Raw genomic sequence first — 24,336 nt, forward strand, 5'->3', positions numbered from 1 at the left:
AACAGTCTATGTGATTACCAAGTTAAATGAACCTTTGGCAATATCCTATGGAAAAAAGTATCTTTGCTTATGCCAACTCAAGGAGAAAGATTTCCTGGCTGCCTTAAAAAGCTTCAGGCAAAAATGCTTATCCATTTCAAGTGTTCCCAGTAACCATTACAAAAAAGAACCTTAAAAAATAGAAAGTCAATTACCTTATCAAAATAGAGTTCAATTTTTTTTTTCTCAATTTCCAGGTTTCAACACATCTATGGAAGAGATCACCCAAGTTAGAAAATATCCTTTTCCTTTCCTTTAAGAACAATGAACCATTTATTTGTAGATAACTTGGTAGGTATAGTACCCAAAACTTTGCTTCTCCTTGTTGATTCTGAGTAACTTGGGAGGGTGATAAGATAAAACTCAAATTGAATTTTCTTGTAATACAACATTAATTTAAATGGAGAAGTAAAAAGGTCCATCTTCAATTACCATGTCAGGAGAAAAAAAAATGTTGCTGTATCAACTCTGCAGTGAATTGGAGCATCGGATTTCAAAGCCTTACAATTGGCTTCAAAAGATAGTCATTGATTTGCTGTCTATGTCAAATTGAGGTTATCTCTGATATCATCCACTTGTGTGAATTAGAAAATCTTTTTTTTTTTTAGAAAATATTTTTAAAATATGTTTTTATTGATTTCAGTGAAGGGGAGAGGGAGAAAGACAGAAACATCAATAATGAGAGAGAATCATTGATTGGCTGCCTCCTACATGCCCCCTCCTGGGGGATTGAGCCAGCCACCCTGTCAGGGAATCAAAACATGAGCTCCTGGGTCATAGGTCAACTCTTCAACCACTGAGCCACGCCTATCAGGAAGAAAATCTTAATAGTAAACCTTAAAATGCTACATCAAAAGTAGAAAAATATACTCAATCATAATATAAACTTATTTAATAAACTGAAATATGCAAAAATGAATAGCAAATGATATTATATCATCTGCTTTTTCCATTTTTTTAAAAATTCTTTTTTCTAAGTTTTTTAATATGAAATCTATAAGTCCCATTTTTCACAGTAAAGTGGTAACCCATGACCCACAGTATGGATAAATACTTAAATAAATACATATTAAAAATTACTGGACTTTATTAAACAAAGTAGTAATAATTTTGCAGCCTGGAATTCAACACATGCAATAAATAGTAACACCAAAGCACTGTAAATTTATTCTTAGCATCTGGTAAATAATGTTTTTAAGATTTTAGATAAAATAGTTTGCTTTTATACATTCAACTTCCCATCAAAACTCTAGCAAGATTAAATGGGATCCATCAAACTTATTTTTTAAACTAAACTCTGAATTATAATCTATCAGAAGAAATGATAATTTGTTTTTTTCCCCATGTTTTGTTGCTTTTTATAAGAATCTCCCTTTTTATAGGTACAATAAATTACATATGCAAATAGATAAAAGGGAAATAAGCAATCTGAATGCTGCTTTTATATGGGACATAAAGCTCTGCACAGCCTGGTTACTTTGGAGTGGTTCCTATAGGAGAAATCCTAACCACAAATAAAATTGAGTTTTTTTGCAGATACTAAAATGGAGTATTTTATGCCCTTTCTAGAAAACATTAAAAAGACACCCCCTGGATAAGTGATCTCTTGTCATTTTAATAGAACTAGAAAACAGCACATTCAAGACACATTCAACTCCTGAATAATTCTTTCATCATTGCAAGGGAGAAGGTCTTGAAAAGTAATTCTAAATTATAAGACTCTCCAACATGGATAATTTCAAAATATTTAGATTGGTAAAATACTCTAGTAGACCTGTTAATAGTGAAGCCTTTGTTGTCAAACAAAGAAATATGCCCAGAATCTCCCAATAATAGATACAGGTCTTATTAAGCTCATTTAAATGTCAATCAGCAAGTTAAAATACTGTCGGTCATCAACAGGAAAAAAAAAAAAAATAGGAAGGCCCAACAATCTCAGGATTCTAATAAATGGAAATATAATTTGAAAGTCAGATAGAAAAGAACAAGTCATATAGCAATAAACAAATATAGTGGAAAGAGAGAGGGCTTGCATGACTTTCAAATATCATAGTAATTTATGGTGGTAGGGATCCTTATCAATACATCAACAGCTGGAAGAAAAGGGTAAGAAACACTCATGATAGCCACACAGGTAGAGACTCTTTAGACTTAACACTTAAGGACTGTCACTGATAAACTATGTATTTCATATAATGTGAATTTATTATCATCTACCTAGATTAGATTATTTCATATCAAACAGGCCCTAGAATTGTCCATTATAGTCCTCCAACTTGTTGACAGATCATATCTGTTAGGAAATCTAAGAAATTATTAACCCTAAATTTCATTGAATCCTTTTTCTCTTCCTATATTAACTCACCTTGATCTGGCTAAATGTCATAATTAGATAGTACTTGCCTGTAGCTATGTAATTTAGGAAACTGCAAAATCTCCCATAAGCCTGTCATAATGGCTATTTTTATCTAAGTAGGGCCCTGAACATTAAATAGTGCTTATTTCAACTTGTTACATTTCCATGCATTAAAAAAGATATGAAATTAGCCCTGGCCTGCATGGCTCAGTGGCTAGAGCACTGGCCCGCACACAGAAGGGTTGAGGGCTCCAGACAAGGGCACATACCTCGGTTGCAGGTTCAATTTCCAGCCCTGGTCATGTCTCCCAGGGCTCGTGCTGGAGACAATGTGTCCCACATCTGTTTCTCTCTCTCTTTCTCCCTTCCACTCTCAGTAAAAATCCATGGGGAAAATATCCTGGGCTGAGGATTAGCAACAACAATAAAAGATCTGAAACTGGCCCTGGCAAGTAGCTCAGTTGGTTAGAGCATCAACCCAATATGCCAAGATTGTGGTTTCAATCCTTGGTATGGGCACATATAAGAATCAACCAATGAATACATAAATAAGTGGAACAATAAATAAATGTCTTTCTCTCCCTCGCAAATCAGTAAATTTAAAAAACATACATTTTTTTAAATAGAGCCCTGGCCCATCTGGTTGGAGCGTCAGCAAAAGGCTGTGGGTTCAATTCTTGGTCACGGCACATATCTAGGTTTCAGGTTCCATCCCTGGTGGCGATGCATAAAGGATACAACCAATTGTTTCTCTCTCACATCGATATTTCTCTCTCTCTCTCTCTCTCTCTCTCTCTCTCTCTCTCTCTCTCTCTCTCTCTCTCTCTCTCTCTTTCTCTCTCTCTCCAATAAACATATCATATCCTTAAACGAGAATAAAAAAATAAAAAGAAACTGATGTGAAACTATTCTCTGCCCTCTAAAAAGAAAGGAAATCTGAAGCATTTTCAAACATCATCAGTATTGACATTTGGGGGGGGAAATTAAATAACTTCAGAGCCATCAGAAAATGTGCATGTTATATCACCAATACCTCAAGTAAATGGACAAAAGGATGTCTTTTTATTAGAATTTAGAGTTAAGACCCTTATTTTATTTGGGTTAAAGCTACTTAAATGAGTTGGTGGGTGATATGGAAAAGAAATAACAACCTATACTTATTTCATTGCCTTTTATAATTTTTAAAAATACATAGATTTAAAGGGGTCATTGTTTACTTTAATTTGTTAGATCACTTCCATATTAATAACTAAGAAAAATGTGATAAAATAGACAACATAAAGAATCTCTAAGCAATCTTTAATATTTTAAAGGTCTGCAAACCTAAAATAATATATTTTTTACCTGATTTTTGTTTTCAGTTTGACACAAATATTTCCCTCCCTTGACTTCATGCCAAATGACAGTAGGCAACTATAAAATATACATAATTAATATACATTCCAAAGCTCCTAACCTTGCCAAGAAAACAAGCAAAACAATTGAGAAATATATACATAATATAAATAAATTGTCAGTACACACCATAAAGACAACGGCCAGCAAAGAAAAACTGGCTTATTAAGCCTCATGAATTTGTTAAGTAGAAAGATCTTTCTGCTTTTAAGAAGTATTTATATGGAAAACATTTAAAGATGGTATGATACTTAAGCAGTACCATCACTGCCTCTCCAATCAATAATTGGTTATTTTACAGCTGATATCAAGACCATTGCCCTTGAAAAATGTGTACAGAATGTGCAGGCATGCCTGGTCATGAGATGCTGGTCTTTTTTTACTCTGATTGCAGGCTTCAGGATGGCAAGGACCACATTTGCTTTGTTCACTGACAAGTATTCAGTGCTGAGTAGATTCTCAGTGAATATTTTTAGGATCACCTAAAGCAAGGAACTTAAGTGCTGGATATTGCCTAGAGAATCAGGAAAAGCTAGGTCATTGCAATCACTGCTTCTCCAGATGAACCTGCAACTCTAGCAGCACACAAGCCTCAGAAAGACAGCTTGTGCACTTCTGAGCCTGCTACTCTGCCTGGCGCCCATGAGCTCCACGATGAAGTCCACTCACCTTAACTTGAACTGCACCTGGTCATGACCCGGCCCCTTCCTTTCCAGCTGCATTTTCTGATAGTCCCTATACTTTCCTCTTTGTAAGAACCTCACCAGTCCCTTCTCGACATACCCATCATGGCCTGTACACAGCCCCTCATTCAAAAATTATTAAGAATGACAAAGATAGATCATATGTTAGTACACAAAACAAATCTCTACAAGTTCAAGAAGATTGAAATCACATAAAAAATCTTCTCAGATAGCAGTGGAATAAAATTAGAAATCAACTATAGTAAAAGCACCCCCAAACATTCAAAGAGATGGAGGCTAAATAGCATTCATTAAACAATAAATGGGTTACCAATGAGATCAAGAAAGATATAAAGCACTTCCTGGAAACAAATGCAAATGAAAACACAACAACCCAAAATCTCTGGGACATAGCAAAAGCAGTCCCGAGAGGGAAGTTCATAGCACTACATGCATACCTCAAAAAAAAAAAAAAAAAGAAAAGAAAAGAAAAATGGGCAATAAACTATTTAACCCTACAACTTAAAGTAGTAGAAAGATAACAACAAGAAAAGTCCAGAGTAAGTTGAAGGAAGGAAATAATAAAGATTAGAACAAAAATTAATAATATGCAGACTAAAAAACAATACCAAAAAATTAATAAAACCAAAGTTGGTTCTTTGAAAGGATAAACAAAATTCATAAACTGTTAGCCAGACTCATCAAGAAACAAAGAGAGGACCCAAATGAATAAAATCAGAAATGAAAATGGAGAAGTAACAACAGACACCACAGAAGTACAAAGGATTGTAAGAAAATACTATGAACAATTATATTGCCAACAACCTGGACAATGTGGATAAAACAGACAAATCCCTAGACAAAAAAAGAACTCCCAAATTTGGATCAGGAAGAATGAGAAAACCTGAATAGGCCAATAACAACTGATGATATAGAATCAGTAATCAAGAAACTCCCACCAAAGAAAAGCCCAGGTCCAAACGGCTTCACAGGGGAGTTTTGCCAAACATTCAAAGAACACCGGTATTCCTCAAACTATTTCAGAAAATCCTAGCGGAAGGAACACTTCCAAACTCTTTTTATGAAGCCAGAAATATCCTAATTCCAAAACCAGAAAAAGACACTACAAAAAAAGAGAATTACAGGCCAATATCCCTAATGAACATACATGCCAAAATCCTCAACAAAATATTAGCAAATTGCATCCAGCAATATATTAAAAAGATCATACACCATGATCAAGTTGGATTTATTCCAGGGATGTAAGGCTGGTATAATATTCACAAATCAATAAATGTGATACATCACATAAACAAATTGAAAGACAAAAATCACATGATCAGATGCAGAAAAAGCATTTGATAAAATCCAACACCCATTTTTGATAAAAAAAACTCTCAGCAAAGTGGGAATAGAGGAAGCATACCTCAATATGATAAAGGCCATATGTGACAAATCTACAGCCAACATCATACTCAATGGGAAAATACTAAAAGCATTTCCCCTAAGAACAGGAACAAGACAGGGATGCCTACTTTCACCACTCCTGTTTGACATAGCACTGAAAGTGCCAGCCATAAAGATCAGACAAGAAGAAGAAATAAAAGGCATCCAAATCAAAAAAGAAGAAGTAAAATGGTCATTATTCACAGATGACATGATATTGTAGATAGAAAACCCTAAAGACTACATTAAAAAAAACTACCAAACTTAATAAATGAAGTCAGCAATATAACAGGATACAAAATTAACATCCTGAAATCTATGGTTTATAAAAAATATATATTTTATTGATTTTTTACAGAGAGGAAGAGAGAAGGATAGAGAGTTAGAAACATCAATCAGAGAGAAACATCGATCAGCTGCCTCCTGCACACCCCTTACTGGGAATATGCACACAACCAAGGTACATGCCCTTGACTGGAATCGAACCTGGGACCCTTCAGTCTACAGGCGACGCTCTATCCACTGAGCCAAACCAGTATCAGCCAGAAATCTATGGTTTTTTTATACCCCAATAATGAACTCACAAAAAAAGAAATTGAAAAAAATCCCATTTACCATTGCAACAAAAAATTAAGACAATGGAAATTAAGGAAAAAATAAACAAATGGGGACTACATCAAAATGAAAAGCTTCTGCATAGCAAAAGAAACCATCAACAAAACAATAAGAAAGCCCACTGCATGGGAGAACATATTTGCCAATGTTATCTCCAATAAAGGTTTAATATCCAACATTTACAGGGAACTCATACAAATTAACAAAAAGAAGATAAACAATCCAATAAAAAAAAAATGGGCAAAGGCCCTAAATAGACACTTTTCTAAAGACAACATATAGAAGGCCAAGAGACATATGAAAACCTGCTCAAAGTCACTAATCATCTGAGAGATGCAAATCAAAACAACAATGAGGTACCATCTCACACCTGTCAGGATAGCTATCATCAATAAATCAACAAACAAGTGCTGCATTGCTGGAGGGAATGCAGACTGGTGCAGCCACTGTGAAAAACAGTATGGAGTTTCCTCAAAAAATTAAAATGGAATTCGCATTTGACCCAGTGATCCCACTTTCGGGAGTATATCCCAAGAAATCAGAAACACCAATCAGAAAGGATATATGCACCCTTGTGTTCATAGCAGGACAACTTACAATAGCTAAGATTTGGAAACAGCCTAAATGCCCACCACAGCAGATGAGTAGATTAAAAAGTGGTGGTACATCTACACAATGGAATACTAAACTGCTGTAAAAAAGAAGGAACTTATCATTTGCAACAGCATGGATGGACCTAGAGAGCATTATGCTAAGCGAAATAAACAAGTTGGAGAAAAATAAATATCACATGATCTCACTCATTTGTGGAATACAATGAACAACATAAACTGATGACCAAAAATAGAGCCGGGGGGTGGGGGGGGGGATTTATAATATACTAGAGGCCTGGTGGATGAAATTCGTGCATGGGGGGTGTGGGGGTAGGGGGTGGGAGTGGTGTCCCCCTCAGGCCAGCCTGCACCCTCTCCAATCTGGGACTGCTGGCTCCTAACAGCCTGCCTGCCTGCCTGCCTGCCTGATTGCTCCTAACCGCTTCTATCAATACTTGCCTGCCAAATTGCCCCCTAACCGCTCCCCTGCTGGCCTGATTGATGCCTCACTGCTCCCCTGCCAGCCCGATTGCCCCCTACTGCCTTCCCCTGCCAGCCTGGTCACCCCCAACTGTCTCCCTTGCAGACCTGATTTCCCCCAACTATTCTCTCCTGCTGGCCCGATTGCCCACAACTGCCCTCCCCTGCTGACCTGTTTGACCCACAACTGCCCTCCCCAGCCGGCCATCTTATGGTGGCCTTCTTGTGGTGGCAGCTTGTGATGGCCAGATTGTGGTGGCCATCTTGTGATGATGAGAGGGCGTCACGTGAAGGCATGAGGACCACCTAGGCTTTTATTAGTATAGATAGAAGTAATTCTGTTACTTGCAGGTTTTTAATATTTCCTACAACTTTTGTGATATTATACTATGTTAGTACAGTTTTTGTAATAATATATTTAAAATCTTTCTTGAAATATCAAGGTTTATTGCATGTAATATTATTACATTTAAAATAAATTTTCTTGAAATATTAAAGTTTATTGCATGTAAATGGCTAATTATTTTGTATCTACAGTCTGGTGATAGATTTATTTTGTATATTGTAAAAAAATAAACGAACAAACAAATAAATAAAAACCACTGCCCTTATTGGAAGATTTTTCAAATAAATGCCACTTTATTCAAGTTCCCAAGAGAAAAATCATATTGACCTGCACATGCTCCTCATTGTTGATTTGAAAAGAATATAAGCATATTAAACTAATGATCAACTGAAAGTACTTAACAAATTTTGCTTAGAACAGCAATAGTTGCAAACTTTAGTTAATTCACCTCATGCTGGATATTGCAAGTTATATTAAATATATACTGACAAAACTTAATTTATTGCCTTTTATAACTATATGACAAAAAGTAAATAATAACCCTGACCCTGTCGGCTACATTTCGAAGCTCTAATAAAACAGTCATGAGATTTATGTAAAGGGCAAATATGCCATTAATAATGTTACACAGAACTCATTCTAACTTATACTTTAAAAGGTTTTAATTCAAATATACTTTTTAATAAATGATAAAGAAATAGCTTCTAACATCTTCCAAAATCATCCCTCCCCAAACATACACACAACTAAAGCGCTTCTGAGTTTCTGTCTCTAGGAAGGAGGACATCTCTCTCTTCTAGAGTCTCCCAAGCACAAACCGTTCCCCATGCCGTTTACTTCTCTAGCAGGCATGTCAGGCTCACCGCTCTATCTCCATTGGCTTCTACAGTGCCTGGCAGAGTGAAATAAGCAAATTATTTTGAAAGTTGTGTCTGAAGGAAGGGTTTACTGGGAACTTGGAAAATGACAAGTGTTCATAAATGCTATCTATTGTTGCCTTCCCTCCTCTTATTTAAAAGGGTCCTTTTTAGTCAGGTGGTTTAATGTTTTTCTTTGTAAATAATATCAAAAAATTTACATACAGGTATGAATATAGAAAAGTCAGAAGTGTTATATTATTGTATTATTTTTATTTTCATCACTTTATGTGTACTTTAAATTTTTTACTTTGAATATTTACTACCTAAATAATAACTATTTTTAAGAACAGCTTTACATGCAGTCATACATTGCACATAGCAAAGTGGGTACTTTGATACATTTTGAAATGTGTATACATCCATGAAACAATCATCACAATCATGATAATGAACAAATCCCATCACCCCCAAAGCTTTTGTAATCTCTCCTTCCCAACCCTTTCTGGCCCCTCCCACTATGCCTCCAAGAGGCAACCACTGGTCTGCTTTCAGTTAACAAAAATTAGTTTACACTTTCTAGAATATATATATGCCATATTTATATATGGAAGCCTAATATGCTAAGTGTCCAACTATTTGGTCAACTGTTTGGTCAACCACTCAACCAAGTGGCTATGATGCGCACTAACTACCACCAGGGGGCAGACACTCCAACTTGTAGGTTAGCTTGCTGCTGGGATCCAGCTGATCGAAACTGGGTGAGATGGGCCAGACATGCATGCCCTGGAACCTCTCATAGTCCCTCCCTGGCCGGCCAACCTCCCGTGGTTGCCCTTGGCTGGCAGGCCCCGAGCTCTGATGGGGACTGGGTGAGACAGGATAGACACACTCTGGAGCCCTCCTGCAGTCCCAGCCTCTAAAATATTTTTTCTAATTAATTTCCTTTCAATGTGCATGAATTTGTGCACTGGGCCTCTAGTTGTACATAAAGAGACTCAAACAGCATATACTTCATAAAAAGTATTTTAAAGAGTAATATTCTGCACTATTAATAGGGTTTTACTCAGCATTCTCATTTATCCCTATCAACTTAAAAAGCAGGAAGGAAATTTAGAGATACTCTACAACAAGCATGTGAAACTCTCAGCCTGCAGGCCACATGCAGCCCACAATGAATATTTTTGTGGCCCAGCCAATATAATAGTATGTAAGAAACATTTTAATAAAAATTTCATGTCTTTTTTATAATATCCTATTATACATAATTATTAATAATGAACTACAATGTTCACTAATGACTGATTACTACAATCATGTTGCATTCATTTCACTTATGCACCTTACCAACAGGTGCATCATTTCTCTCCACTAATACTAGCAGCATAGCAATAAATATTTTAGCAGCCAATTGCCATGTCGTTAGTCTTGTACTGACTTGTTTGGTGTGCACAACAGTAAATGTTTCGCTTTCGGAGAACAAGAAAGATAGATTTGCATTACGCTTATTAATCTGTGCAGTTATTCAGGGTCTGGTAAGTTAATGTTCAAGAAAAATATTAATTTTTATTAAAATGTTCTGTTATTTTATGTTAATGATTACTCATTTATTTTAGCCCTTTGTATTCAGCTATCGAAATAAACCTTTGTTTCTATGAAAAATTAAGCTTTTGTTTTTTTTGCGGCCCACATAACTTAAACCTTGCTTATTTGGCCTGTGTTAGCCTTTGAGTTTGATATGTTTGCTCTATAGGAAGGAGTTACAGTATGCTAACCAGGAGAGATTTCTAAAATACTTTCCCACCAGACATTTGCTTTAAGTTATGTGCTACTGATTGGCAGCCAGAGTAGACAGCTACTAAGCTTTTCAACTATTCCAAAGTCATTTCCCAATCATCATTTGCAAATGTCCCCTTTATCCCAATCGCCTATGAGTCATAAAAGCTTTTAACAAACAGTTGACAAAAGCTAGCAATGTAACCCCACCAAAGTATCTTACCTCACCCTAAAAATAATTTTAAAAACTCACAATCACTTTCTAAGCCCATCTACTAAAGCTAAAACCACTTTACCTACTGCCTTCTTTTTCCCTTCCATGTCCCCTAGAGCATTCCAGTACTGTCATCTTTAATTTAAAAAAAAAAAAAAAAAAAAAAAAGGTTCAAAGTAATTGATAAAACCTCTTTACAAAATGATAAAACCAGTGTTTCCCAACTAATGCTCCACCTCATTCAAAATTACCTAAGTAAAAAATGTACACCCTCTTCTAGTTAGTCTCCTCTCTGTGCTTTTTTTCCAAGTAGAGGCTGTCCACATGTGAGGTCTCCACTTCCTTGCCTGATAGGCAGCTCCAGAAAGCACTGCATGTGAGCGTGGGTCCAAACCACTGAAACTGTCCTCCCTGTGGTCACAAATGATCTTAGTCTAAAACATCCTCTTCCTTGACTTCTGTGATGCCAATCCCCTTACAAGTTTCCTTCATATCTCCCTAGTGTTCCCTTTCAGTCTCAGTCTCAAATTCTTCCTCCAACCCCTTAAGTATTCCTTGAAGTCCCATCTTGATGTCTTCATACTTTCTCCCTTGACATTCATTCCCATAAAGATGGCTTCACTCCCATCTCAGGGCTTCAAATGCTAGACAAGCAAAGAAAAGTGGGCCATACATAATGGGTAAGACAAATTAACTGATCTAGGTTGCTTAAAGTTGGGAAGACAGGAGGGCATAGCATGTGTGCAGCTTCTGGAGTGCTGGTAATGTTCTTTTTCTTGATGTGCGTGCTTGGTCACACTGGTGTGTTCAGTTAGTGAAAATTCAGACTACAGACTTACGATATGTACACTTTTGTATATACTCTAGTACATTTCAATTTCAATAAAGTTATTTTTTTATGTTAGGATTCTTTGATTTTTTTTTTAATCCTTGCTCAAAGATATGTTTTTCATTGATTTTTAAAAAGAGGAAGGGAGAAAGAGAGAGAGAGATGAGAGAGAACATCAACTGATTGCCTCTATACATGCTCCAACCAGGGATAGAACCTGCCACCTTTCAGTGTATGAACGATGCTCCAACCAACAGAGCCACACTGACCAGGGCAAGTTATTTGTTTAGAAGGGAGAAAGGATGAGCTAAACTTCAGTTCAGATTCCAGGTCTGTCATGTGTTACTTGGCCAAGTTACTTATCCTACTAAAGCTTTTGTTTTCTCATCATTAAAATGAAGCCAATATCATTAAAATGCAGATGATAACAGCTACTTCATAGCACTGTAAAGAATAAAGTGCCAAAGCCAGTTTGGCTCAGTGGTAGAGCGTCGGTCTGTGGACTGAAAGGTCCCAGGTTCGATTCCGGTTAGGGGCATGTATGTTGGTTGCGGGCACATCCCCGGTGGGGGGTGTGCAGGAGGCAGCTGGTCAGTGTTTCTCTCTCATAGACGTTTCTAGCTCTCTATCTCTCTCCCTCTCTCCCTTCCTCTCTGTAAAAAAATCAATAAAAATATATTTTAAAAAAAAGAATAAAATAACTTACAAACAAGGTGCCTGGCACACAGGTACCTTCTGCTTACAAATATTATCTCTCTTCCCCCTTCCTTCCCAATTCTGTATCTCCAGCCTAGACACACTTCCTCCACACCCCAGCTTAAAAACCACATACCCGATTTCCTCCCAGAGTGCTCCATCTCTAGGTCTGAGTGGCACCTCAAACTGAACTCATCTTCCTCCTCACACCTATCTGTCCTTCCTCTGCAGTCAATTGAAGTCTAAGACTGAAACTTCTGCCCACAATTACAGCATCTTAGAAAGCCTGGTGTCCACATGTAGCTACCAAGTCCCATGTGTTCTACATCCTGAGACATCCACGGGGCTGCCAGTGGTGTAGAAAAATGATTATTACTACAGTAGCTTACTTATTACAATAGCTCTCTAATATATGTCTCCCCCTTTACCCGCCCCCCCCCCACATTATTTCCAGAATGATTTTTCTAAATTGCACCTCAGAAGATGTCTCTTATCTGCTTTAAATTACTTGTCCCCCAGGCCACTCAAGGTTACTCTCAAAATAGTTCCTATCTAACTTGCCAGATTTATCCCTTACAGCACATCCAGCCGTACCAACTTTCTTGCAGTTCACCATATATGCTGTACTCTTAATACACTCTTGGTGTATTTTTCTCTCCTAGAATACTCTTTACTTGCCCCCCCGCCCCCACCTAATTTGGCTAATTCTTATTCCTTATTTAATAAATATCCTCTTAGAAATAGCTTCTGAGACTACCGTAGCCCTAGGCTGGATTCAACACCCTTTTTCACAACTCTGGTAGCACTTGGTGCATATCATTATAGTGCTTTGTTAGCCAGCGTGATAATCTGGTGGCAAGCCCCTTCTGTACGGTGAGCTCCCGATGGACAGAGACTGCTGTGTTATTCATATCTCAGCTCAAGAGGGCTCAACGGAGGCAGACATAAGAGGGACAGTTAATATTTCTTAAACAAATAAAGGAATGAAAAGATAGCAGAAAGCAGAAGGAATATTTTCCCCACCTCATAAAATGCATACAAATTTATATTATCGTTAAACCAGAGGCCCAGTGCACAAATTCATGCACAGGTGGGGTCCTTTGGCCTGGCTAGTGATGGGAGCCATTTTGCCCAGTCCCAGTGGAGGCCGATTGGGCCCTGCTGGCCAGGGGGGAGGGACCGAGGTGATTGGCCAGCCCCAATCAGCTGGGGGAAGGGACTGTGGGAGGTTGGCTGTAAGAGCACACTGACCACCAGGGGGCAGCTCCTGCATTGAGTGTCTGCCCCCTGGTGGTCAGTGCATGTCATAGCTACCAGCGGTCATTGGGCATCACAGTCACTTTGGCTTTTCTAGATAGTTAAGTGGGTTTTAAAAACTAATTTTAAATGCTATTTTGACAAAACCCAACTTAAAAACTATTTTCTCAGGACATTCAATACAAAGAAGTAGAAGACTTGGTTTTAAATTTTTTTAAACATTAAAAAAACACATTTTCCTATATATTCTCCACTGGCCCTACCATATCTACTCCCTACTTTTGCCCTGCACAGACCTGGGAGGCTGATCTGCAGCTACAGAGTATGTCATCCTGGTTCCCGTGCCCTCTGGCTCCCAGATGGATTCTACAGAAAGGAGGCTTCAGCTGATGACCAGGCAGGAGAGAAGATCCCCTCTTTGCTAGGTAGGCCTCCAGCCTCTGTTTACGGTGAGTTTCACAGGATCTGTGGTCCTCTTCATAAAGCCACAGCCCCCGGAGGGTGACATTTCTGCAAAGACCACGGTGCTCACTGGATCTTGGTTAACTGCTCTCTCCCTTTTCTCCTGCAGATCTAAGGCAGGTAACTCTTCCCTTGATGCTAATTCCTCGGTGTTCCTCCATCCCTTGTTGGTTTTAATTCTGCACATGCCTTTATTAAACTCTCTCCAACTCCCCTTTTAAGGAAGCTAGCTTGCTGAGGACCTAATACACAGAAACACTTTGTCAACTCGCAGCATTGTTGCCAGTGCTTGCTTATAGTGTGATCTTGTTAATATCCCCATCTCACAGAAAAGCATCAACAGCCTTTAACATTAACATGTATCTACCCTAATCTTTCTAGCCCTAAATTTATACCTAAGTCCAACTCACTTACATAATTGACCTAGTACCAATTTGAATTCAAAATGAATTAGTAACTCATTCCCAGGTTAAACTACTTGCAAATTATTCCCAATATATACACACAAATGTGTGTGTGTGTGTGTGTGTGTGCGTGTGTGTGTGTGCACGTGCGTGCGCACCTATGTGTATATAATGATTTTATGGTAAGAAACCTCACTCAGGTTTTCCCACTACTATATTTCTAAATAAAAAAATAATATCTGTTTAATTCAGGGTTTGAAAATGCATATTGAAATACCTTTAATAGCTTCCTAATAGCTATTGCTTAAATGCACTGATAGAGTATAATCATCACATAATTTCAATCCAATTATAAACAACAAATGAATGAAAAAAAAATAAAACTAAGGACTTGTTTCTATTTTTTTCTAATAGTCAGTACTACAGAAATGACTATGTAAATAGATTCAATATGGTTATACTATTGCTCATGGACCACATGGAATTTTCCAGATGCCCTAGTCCAAAAAACAAATAAACAAACAAAAAAAATAGGCCATATGTTGGTTGGAAGAGACAATAATTATAGGAGACTCATAATTGAAGGAGAAAGTTTTTTTCCCCTAGATATTATATTCAATATATTCCTTTTCTTTTGATTTCTGACTCTAAAATTCACCAACTGAAGTAATGTATGTCAGTTACTTTGCCTCTAGGTACAGAAAGAAGGAAGAAACAGCTCTACCTGAAATGGTCATCTGAGCTCCTATCTGACAAACATTACATCCCAGTTCTTAAGTCTCAGATACCAGCTGAAGAATTTGGAACTATTTGTGGAGCATTTTTGGTTGCTGTCATTCTGCCCAACTTATTAGCAGCTGTAAATGTTTCCCTTAACCTTTTTCTTTAACCTCTCTCTTTTCTATGCCTCTCGTCCCAACTAAAAATGGAACTATCCACGCATTCCCTTCCCACTCCCCAGCCTCACAACTCCCACAATAAGCAATGAAATACACTGAGGCAAGATAGTTTAAAGGAGCAATGGAATCATATGAAGTTGCTAGAGGGATTAAGAAAGGAAAGAAGCCAAACACAAAAAGACAAAAACTGTATAATTCCATTTATACGAGGTACCTAGAATAGTCAAATTTATTGTGACAGAAACTAGAATGGTGGTTCCCAAGGGCTTGGGAAAAGGGAAAGGGAGGAGTTATTATTTAACAGGTAAAGAGTTTCAGTTTGGGAAGATGAAACACTTCTATAGATCGATGGAGATGGTTGCACAATAATGTGAATGTACTTAATGCCACTGAAATGTATACCTAAAAATGGTTTAAATAGTAAATTTTATGTTATATATATTTTACCATCACAAAAACAAACAAAAAGAATACTCTATCAATAATTCATATCAAGATTCTATATTGGAAAGGGGTACAAAAGGAAAAACAATCCTTTCCTTTCCCTACCCTTATTCCAACTCTCCAAATTGAAGCTAATTGGTAAGAAATAGAGAATAGTTCATTGATCAAAATTTTGAAATCCCAGCTACCCCAAATCCCAAACCAATTAACTTATATAACAAAAGCACAAGGATTTCGAACAAAAACCAGACTTTATTTATGATATAGCATATTTGGAGTTAAGTAATTGTATAGACTTGTGCTTAATGCACACTATAGCAATACTTTCAATTTAATCCAAGTATTGGTACAAACTTTTAACTACCATTGAATTCATGATTCTGCCTACTTAAGCTATATATATGCATGAATCTCTCATTTTAAAAGAGGCAGCTGTAGTATAATGAAAGAAACACTGACCTCAGAACCAAAAATAATATGATTCAGCTCTGCCACATAGTATCCCTAGTACCTTCTCTGGGTAAATCTATTTCACTTATAAATCTCTGTAGTCAATTTTCACCTACCTCACAAGATCATTGTGAGATTTAAAGAAATCTTGAAACTATAAAGTAACATTTCATTATTAAATTTGTTAAAAGAAAAGATTATTCTAATACAAATTTATATTAAAACTAGAGGCCCAGTGAATGAATTCGTGCACCAGTGGAGTCCCTCGACCTGGCCTGCAGGATCAGGCTGAAACCGGCTCTGTGACAACTCCCAAAGGGTCCTGAATTGCGAGAGGGCACAGGCCAGGCCAACGAACCCCACCGGTGCACTGACCAGCTGGGGAAGGATGCAGAAGGTTGGCCAGCTGGGGAGGGACTATGGGAAGGTTCCGAAGCATTTCCAGCTTATCTCACTCAGTCCCAACTGTAGACCCCAGCAGCAAACTAACCTAACAGTTGGAGCATCTCCCCGGGTTAGTGCATGTCATAGTGAGCCATTGTGCAGCCTTAGCATATCATTAGCATATTACACTTTGATTGATTGAATGGACGACCAGACACTTAGCATATTAGGCTTTTATTATACAGGATATACACATATTTCGTGGTAAAACAACTAGGTAATCTATTATCCTAAAATTCAGCAGGGGACTAAGTGCCTATATTACAGAAAACACTTCTTAGAGATTATACATTTATTCTGGTACCAAATATTAGAAATACTGGGGATAAAATGAGCTAGATATAATGATACCCTGTAGGGAATCCTCAATTCATTTATTCCACAGACACCTAATCTGAATTCCAAGCACTATGCTAATCAGTGGGAATATACTGGAGAAAACAACACTATGGTTCTTGTCCTCAGGGAGCTTCCAATCTAATTGGGAAATAAGACATTAAAATATCACACAAATAATTCATTAACATATGACAGATATGACAAAAGGAAGAGTAGAGGCTGCTGTGAGAGCACACAGTAAGAGAGTCTAATCCAATTTGGGAAATTTTATGGCAGTTGTACCATCCTTTGTGTACATCAAATAGGCTGTAAGTGTTCAATAAATCTTACCTATTTCTATAGCCAACATTATTATAAAACCCACATGTCCCACTGTCCTAGTTAGGAGATAAGAGATAGTCAACCTTATTATCTAGGAAAACCCAGGTAAACTAGACCTCTCACCCAATTCTTCAGTAAAAACCAAAAGTAGGCCCCAGGAAATATAGCTTATCATTCCAAACTTGATGCATACAGTATTTTATATATACCTGAGCAATTATGCTGATGCTGAGAGGTTTCCTCAGTGGTACTTGAAACCTGCCTGAAATTCTTTAGTCCCAAATCTCCTCATAACTGATTCTTTCAATATTACTCAGGGTTCTGCATAAACGGTCCCTTCTCTCAGAACCTTCCCCTGACTACCTAGCCTCCCAGTCACTCCTTAAATTACATCACCCTACTTCATTGCTTTTACCGTACTTATAACTTTCTGAAATTGCCGACTACATTTATTTACTTGACGTTATACGTTTCTCCTTGAAAATTGAAAATAAGTTTCATTAAAGCGGGGACCCATTTTACTCTCCACATAGCCTCAAGATACATCTTCTTTGCCAAGGAGCCCCAGTTTTGTTCAGGAAGTTCAGGACAAGGGAGCAATGTTTCCAAGCCCAGAGGATGAAGGATGACTGATTGAAACCAATTATGGTAACCTTTTGCAGGTAATTGGTTTAGGGGAGGGAATGGTAGTTCTCTTCAATAAGGCATAAGAAGATATCCGCTAAGCAACTTGAAGAAAAGGGTTTCCTTGCCAATTATGAAACATGAAGAAGGGAGAACCTTGCCCTTCTCCCTGCCTTCCTACTTGGCTTTATGAGAAAACGATGCTGGGAATCTGCAGGAATGTTGAGAGGGAAACCATGAGGACGGCAGAGAAACTGATCCTGAACCCGGGATGTACTTGCTTCACTGAATCAACTACCAAGCTACCTCTTCCAGGCATCCTGTTATGTGAGATTTATTTTTAGAACCTGATCAATTAAGCCATTTTCTATCTCCTGATTTGATACCAGCAGCCAAAAGCATCATAAACTCTTAAGCCTCTGTTTGTTCTGTAACATTAACAGAAAATAGTACCTACCATACAGGCTAGTGGATTCTTAAGGGGATTAAATGAAACAATGTAAGTAAAGGCCAAATATAAACAAAATACTCAAATGATAGCATGGTTGTTATTGTTACTGTGAAACAATAACCTTCTAGGACAAAGCTCCACAAGCTCTTTATGTAGTAGTGAGAATTTTGTTATTTCACAGAAAATATTCATTTTAATCCTGTGTAAATAAAATCATGTAAAAATATATATATATTTACCTGGCTTTCTTCTATCAGTAGCTCTTGGTTCTTTCTCAGATTTGAAGTAGATTAAAAAAAAAAAAAAAAAAAAAAAAAAAAAAGAGAACCAAGGCAAATATCAGATCACTAATGAAAAAATAACCATATGAATATCAGGGGAGATGCTGTTTTTAGCATCAACTCCTCTCTTCACTTACATGGACAGAGCCATACATAAATTTTCATCTTACCTTCTGTTCTTACCTTCATAAATATTCCATCACTATTAAATATGGCTTAGATTATATTAATCAAAAATGAAAACTATTTTAGTAATTAAAGCTATACTATATTAATACCTACAATTACAAAAAATATTTTAAAGCAGAAAAAAAGTGTCATACTTTTTCTATATTGTTTTCTATGCCAAACTACTTGATAGTCCATGAAGAAAAATTAATACAGAAGATCAAAACTGGAGACCTCCTGGTCACTGGTTCAAGCTCACTCTAGCTAAACTGTGATTTAAAATGCTATAATAGTTGATTACTGTCTGAAAGCTGTTTACAGGTCTACATAACCTAGAATAATCAAAGTTCTTAAAATACAATATAAGGATTGTTCTGTCATTATTAAAGGAGAGACAAAGAAGAAGGAACAAATATTAAATTCTCCATTGGCCCTAGCCGGTTTGGCTCAATGGCTAGAGCATCAGCCTGGGGACTGAAGGGTCCTGGGTTCAATTCAGGTCAAGGGCATGTGCTCCAGCCCCTCCCTGAGCCTGCGGAGGCAACAGAACTAATCAATGTGTCTCTCACATGGATGTTTCTCTCTCTGGCTCTCATCTTCCTTCCATTCTCTCCATCAATGACAAAATATCCTCAGGTGAGGATTAACAACATCCTCCATTGCACTGGAACTGCCCAGGGTCTCCTGAATACAGATAAATTTTTGTCCTGTCAATATTACAAAAACATTATTATCCGTATTTTCCGGCGTATAAGACGACCCCCTAATTTTAAAGTTAAAACATAGGTTTAGGCCTATATAAGACTACCCCCCACTTCAAAGAAAAGACTTACTTTGCCGTCAAGATCTGCAGGTAATTTTTGTGCAATTTTGGTCTTTTGCCCCCGATTTTCGGTTGACTTTTTTTCCGTTTCAAAGGTCGTCTTATACGCCGGAAAATAGGGTAGCTTTACTTTTCAAAATCTTTAACTATTAACCAACTCTGACAAAAACTGTGTTTCCTATTATGACCAACCATACTGGTAAATTTGGGCAGCTGCAGGACTATGAAAAGTTGCCTGGAAAAACTCTTTTCTTCCCTGAGTGAACCATTTTTCACCCATTTTTCAATGTCCTCACACAATGAATATAGTTTAAGAAAGTAATAATAGCCTCTATTATTTCTCTAACATTTAGAAAATGAGTGGACCACCCTTCAGATCACTTTTTGCAGATTATATGGGTTTTACTATAATAGTCAAGTGAATCTCACAGTCCTACTCATGTTGTTATAGACATACTAGAGACCCGGTGCACGGAATTCCCCGTGTGGGGAGAGGGTCCCTCGGCCTGGCTGCGTCCTCTTGCAGTCCGGGTGGCCGCCAGTCGGACATCCTTAGCACTGCTGGAGAGGCTCCCGCCACCACTGATGTGCTCACCAGCCATGAGCCTGGCTCAGGGCTTCAGGCTGAGGGGGGCTCCCCCTGTGGGAGTGCACTGACCACCAGGGGGCAGCTCCTGCATTGAGTGTTTGCCTCCTGGTCAGTGCGCATCATAGCGACTGGTTGTTTACCATTTGGTCGATATGCATATTAGCCTTTTATTATATAGGATGTGAACAAAATCTTACATGATCTATGTTGCATATGTAAAATATATATAAAATCTGATAAGCAAAGTTTAAAATCTAAATATAACCACTGATTTTTTTTATTCCAAATTCTCTTCAGATATATCCTCCAATATATCTTATCCCATTGCTCCAATGCTACTTTAACTCCTTCCTTGGGAAACAATAAGTTACTAATAAAAGTAATATTTTAGCTTACATTTACAAAGGCTCACATATTACTAACCAACGTGTAACTATCATGCGAATATAATTTCCACCCATTATCAAGGCAATAATAGAGAATAAACACAATAGTGCACAATATTAGAGAACATATCCATGTACTCCACAATAAAATTATAATTATCTTCAATACATATTTTTAAATTATATATTTCCAGCATCATCTCTCTTAAATCTAGTACATTAATCCTCAATGCTATGTACCAACATTAACATAACAGTTATGATCTCTATGGGAGAAAGAAGATTCTAAATTCAAAGTATATTTCTCCCAAATTTTACTTTCAACTCTAAACTGTTGGGGTGAAATGTTAATAAACTGCAATCTATGTATTCCACTGCCAGCCCCAAATTGTATGTTTTAATTTTAAAACAATATAATTCTATTTTCTAGTAGTAACTGAAGATGAAAAGACACATTTGGTCCACTACTGGAGAGCAACTAAAATTTAATGATTTATTTTCATCCGGAATTGGTTTTATAGGGCAAACTAGTGCTAAAGTATGGGAATAAACCTCTCATTTTCTTTCTTTTTTTGTAATGAAAAATAGATTACAATATTAACCCCTTTCCTAAGAGTCAATATAAGTACCCAGATAAAGAATGCTAGAATTTAACTCTTAACATCTTACACGTTTTCTTTTCTTTAGGTTTGTTCCTTCAAAAACTCATTGAGGCCAGGGGGGGAGAGGGTGGTGGTGGTGGTGATGGTGGAGATGTTTCTAAAATAATAAAAAAGAGAGCAATCCAAAAAAAAACTCTCACAACCAAGATGACATGTTAGATAAAAGTTGTTTAGCATTTTGGAGGAAATATCCTCCCTTGCTCTGAAATTATCCTAGAAGAAAAAAATCTGAATAGACAAAAAGTCTTCACTATCTAGGCTTCCAATTTCACTCCTAAAAATTCTGTGCCTTTCCAAACCACACATACATCTGCCACCCATCAAAAGGAAGGGTTAAGGAATGGTTAAGTCTGCACATCTGATCAAGTCTTTAAAGTCTCTTATACCTGATTATGTAATGCTGTTCCCTAAATTTATAGCATCTTACCCTAGATCAGGAAGCCAATCTGGTAAACAGAAAAAGTATATCTTTCAGTTTCAACCACAGGTTCTAAAATTAAAGAAATCTTTGTTAGAAACCCAGGTAAGGAGCAAGTTACTTTTCTTTTTCTTTAATGGATAAAAAAATCACTATCTTCTTTCTTAAATGAGAGAATTGGAGAAAATACACATAAAATGCTGACCACATGTGTCATGTAGAATAACAAGTAATAATTATTGTTTTGCCTTTATTGGCTATTTTTGAAATACAATTAAGCTACTGAATGTGAAACTAAAACTTTTAAAGTCCTTATTTTGGAGGTCATTTTGGAGGTCAAAATATTTTTTCCACATTGTAAAAAATTCCTTTGAGTTTACTATCTTCATTTATTCAATTATTTATTTGGTGCTATTACGTATAAAGGCACTACCCTAAATATCAAGGATACCTCAGAGAAGAAATTTGCCCTCAAGAAACTTACATTTTAGAGGAGACTAGACATTAAACAAACCAATTATATAATTACTTAATTATAACTCTGTCTGTGAAAAAAAAAAAAAAAAAGCCTGCTAAAGGGAGAAATAACCTAACAAGATCAGAATTTAAATTTCTACACAAACATCCCACCTCCCTCCAAAAATTTGCAATCATTCCCTCTATAATTAAGCCTAATCCAAACCTTTGTATAGACTTGATCTGTCTGGTTTTTAAAACAATAAAATAAGTAATTAACTTGACTGGCCATTTTTTAAGATTATTTTCTAATTATAGTTGCCTTACAATATTATATTAGTTTCATGTGTACAACATAGTAATTAGGTATTTATATATCTTATGCAGTGATCCCTCCATAAGTCTAGGAATCACCTGTTACCTACCATACATAGTTATTATGGTATTACTGACTATATTCCCTATGCCATTTTTATGTTCAGAACTATATACTAAAATGACTAAAAAATATGTAAAACCTACAACTTAATTTCAAATATTCTAATGGTGACTTCTTAATGAAAGAGAAAGCAAAGACATAATAACACAGGTAAGCACTTGTCAGCTACCTTGTTACTTGGTGTTTCGTTTGGTAGATCCGACAAGTGCTGACAAGATCTGACCTCTTGTTAGAAAACACATTTCTTAATAGATTGTAAAACTAATATATTTAGTTTGTGTGCATACCACTATTCATAATGACTCCTTTTTCAGAATGTTTTTTATAAAAGCAAGATAAATATTTACATATTTATTACTGAAAAACAAATTACTTCTGTGAATTTTAAGATCAGAAGGATTCTAATTTGCTTACTAAAAGAGTATTTTTTTTGCTCTTAAGGTACCTTTTAAATCTGCCACCTTAAAGAAAGTTTGTCTAGCTCAGCCAGCATGGCTCAGTGGTTGAGCACAGACCTATGAACCAGGAGGTCATAGTTCAGTCCCAGTCAGGGTACATGCCCAAGTTGTGGGCTCTATCCCAAGTAGGAGGTTGCTGGAGAGGGCCAATAGATGTTTCTATCTCTCTCTCCACTCCCTTCCTCTCTGAAATCAATAGAAAATATATTTAAACATTTTTTGTTGTTGTTTTAAATCTGGTGGCATCCATTTCAAAGACAACTCAAGATTCCTATCTTCAGAAGTTAGTACATTGTTGCAGAATAGCGCCATTAATGTCCCAAGTAAACATGACTGGGAAACTGAGCAATCAGATCAACTCTCCCACCAAAATGAAAATTAGTTTATTCTGTAAAATAAAATCTACCTCGGCAGTTGTCTTAGATTCAACAATACTCACCTAGAAATTAATGCAATAATTAACTCAGAACAGCCATTGTCTATGTTCCAAAAGTGGCCTCTTCACCTATATTTAGTTCATAAGGAGAGCCAGTCTAGGTTCCTGATGCCAATTATTGTACAATGAATGGAAGACATATATTTAAATCTAATAGCACCATCTAGCAGAACTTCCACTACTTTGCTTACAAGAAAGAGATGTTGGTTGGTATTCAGTTTGGTAGCTCTAACAGCAAAACTGGCAAAGATTTGTTTTCATGAATGAATCACAGAATGAGAACTACAAAGGACCAGACACACCAGGTCCAACTTCCTCATTAAGTATCTCAGATACTAATTTTTTTTCTAACCATTTAAAAAGTTATCATGATACAGATTAAATTCAGCCATTCCCGGGAATCCAACTAAAATTCAAAATCACTTCTATCCTCAAATTCAACCACCCTCAAAATAAATAAGATTCTACATCAACATAGTTCAATTGCTTCAATCCCATATGCTCTGTGATCATTTAAACACCCTCCTCGAAAGTGCTTTTATTGTATCAGACATATTACAACCCAATGATTAATGCACACACATGAGGCTGTTTCAAAACTTTGATTCCAGTAACTGCTTCTTTCCAAACCAGGCTCTGATGCTGTCTGGTTACACATTCCTTGTCACAGCCATGAGATCCTGAATGTACCTCCTCAGAAAATATCTTTGGGGAAAACAAACAACCACCACCAAAAAACCCAGCATCTCCGCGTTAATTTTTTGTTTTGTTGTTTTTGCTACATCCAGGCCTGCCACCCC

General features: G+C 36.9%; 1 protein-coding gene across 12 annotated transcripts in view; it reads right to left on the reverse strand.

The window, feature by feature from the left end:
• The window catches only part of SSBP2 (single stranded DNA binding protein 2), a 209,906-nt gene that overhangs the window by 182,695 nt on the left and 2,875 nt on the right, over positions 1–24,336 (reverse strand). Inside the window, exon 1 of one of the 12 annotated variants that reach the window (XM_084881327.1) lies at positions 21,757–21,814. The exons of the other annotated variants lie outside the window; for them this stretch is intronic. The gene's annotated coding sequence lies outside the window, so the exon portion shown is untranslated. Of the gene's footprint in view, positions 1–21,756; positions 21,815–24,336 lie in introns of those variants that run through there. 12 annotated transcript variants of the gene reach the window in all.

The sequence above is a fragment of the Pipistrellus hanaki genome (assembly GCF_964339955.1).
Source record: "Pipistrellus hanaki genome assembly, chromosome: 4".
Classification (NCBI taxonomy): Eukaryota; Metazoa; Chordata; class Mammalia; order Chiroptera; family Vespertilionidae; genus Pipistrellus; species Pipistrellus hanaki.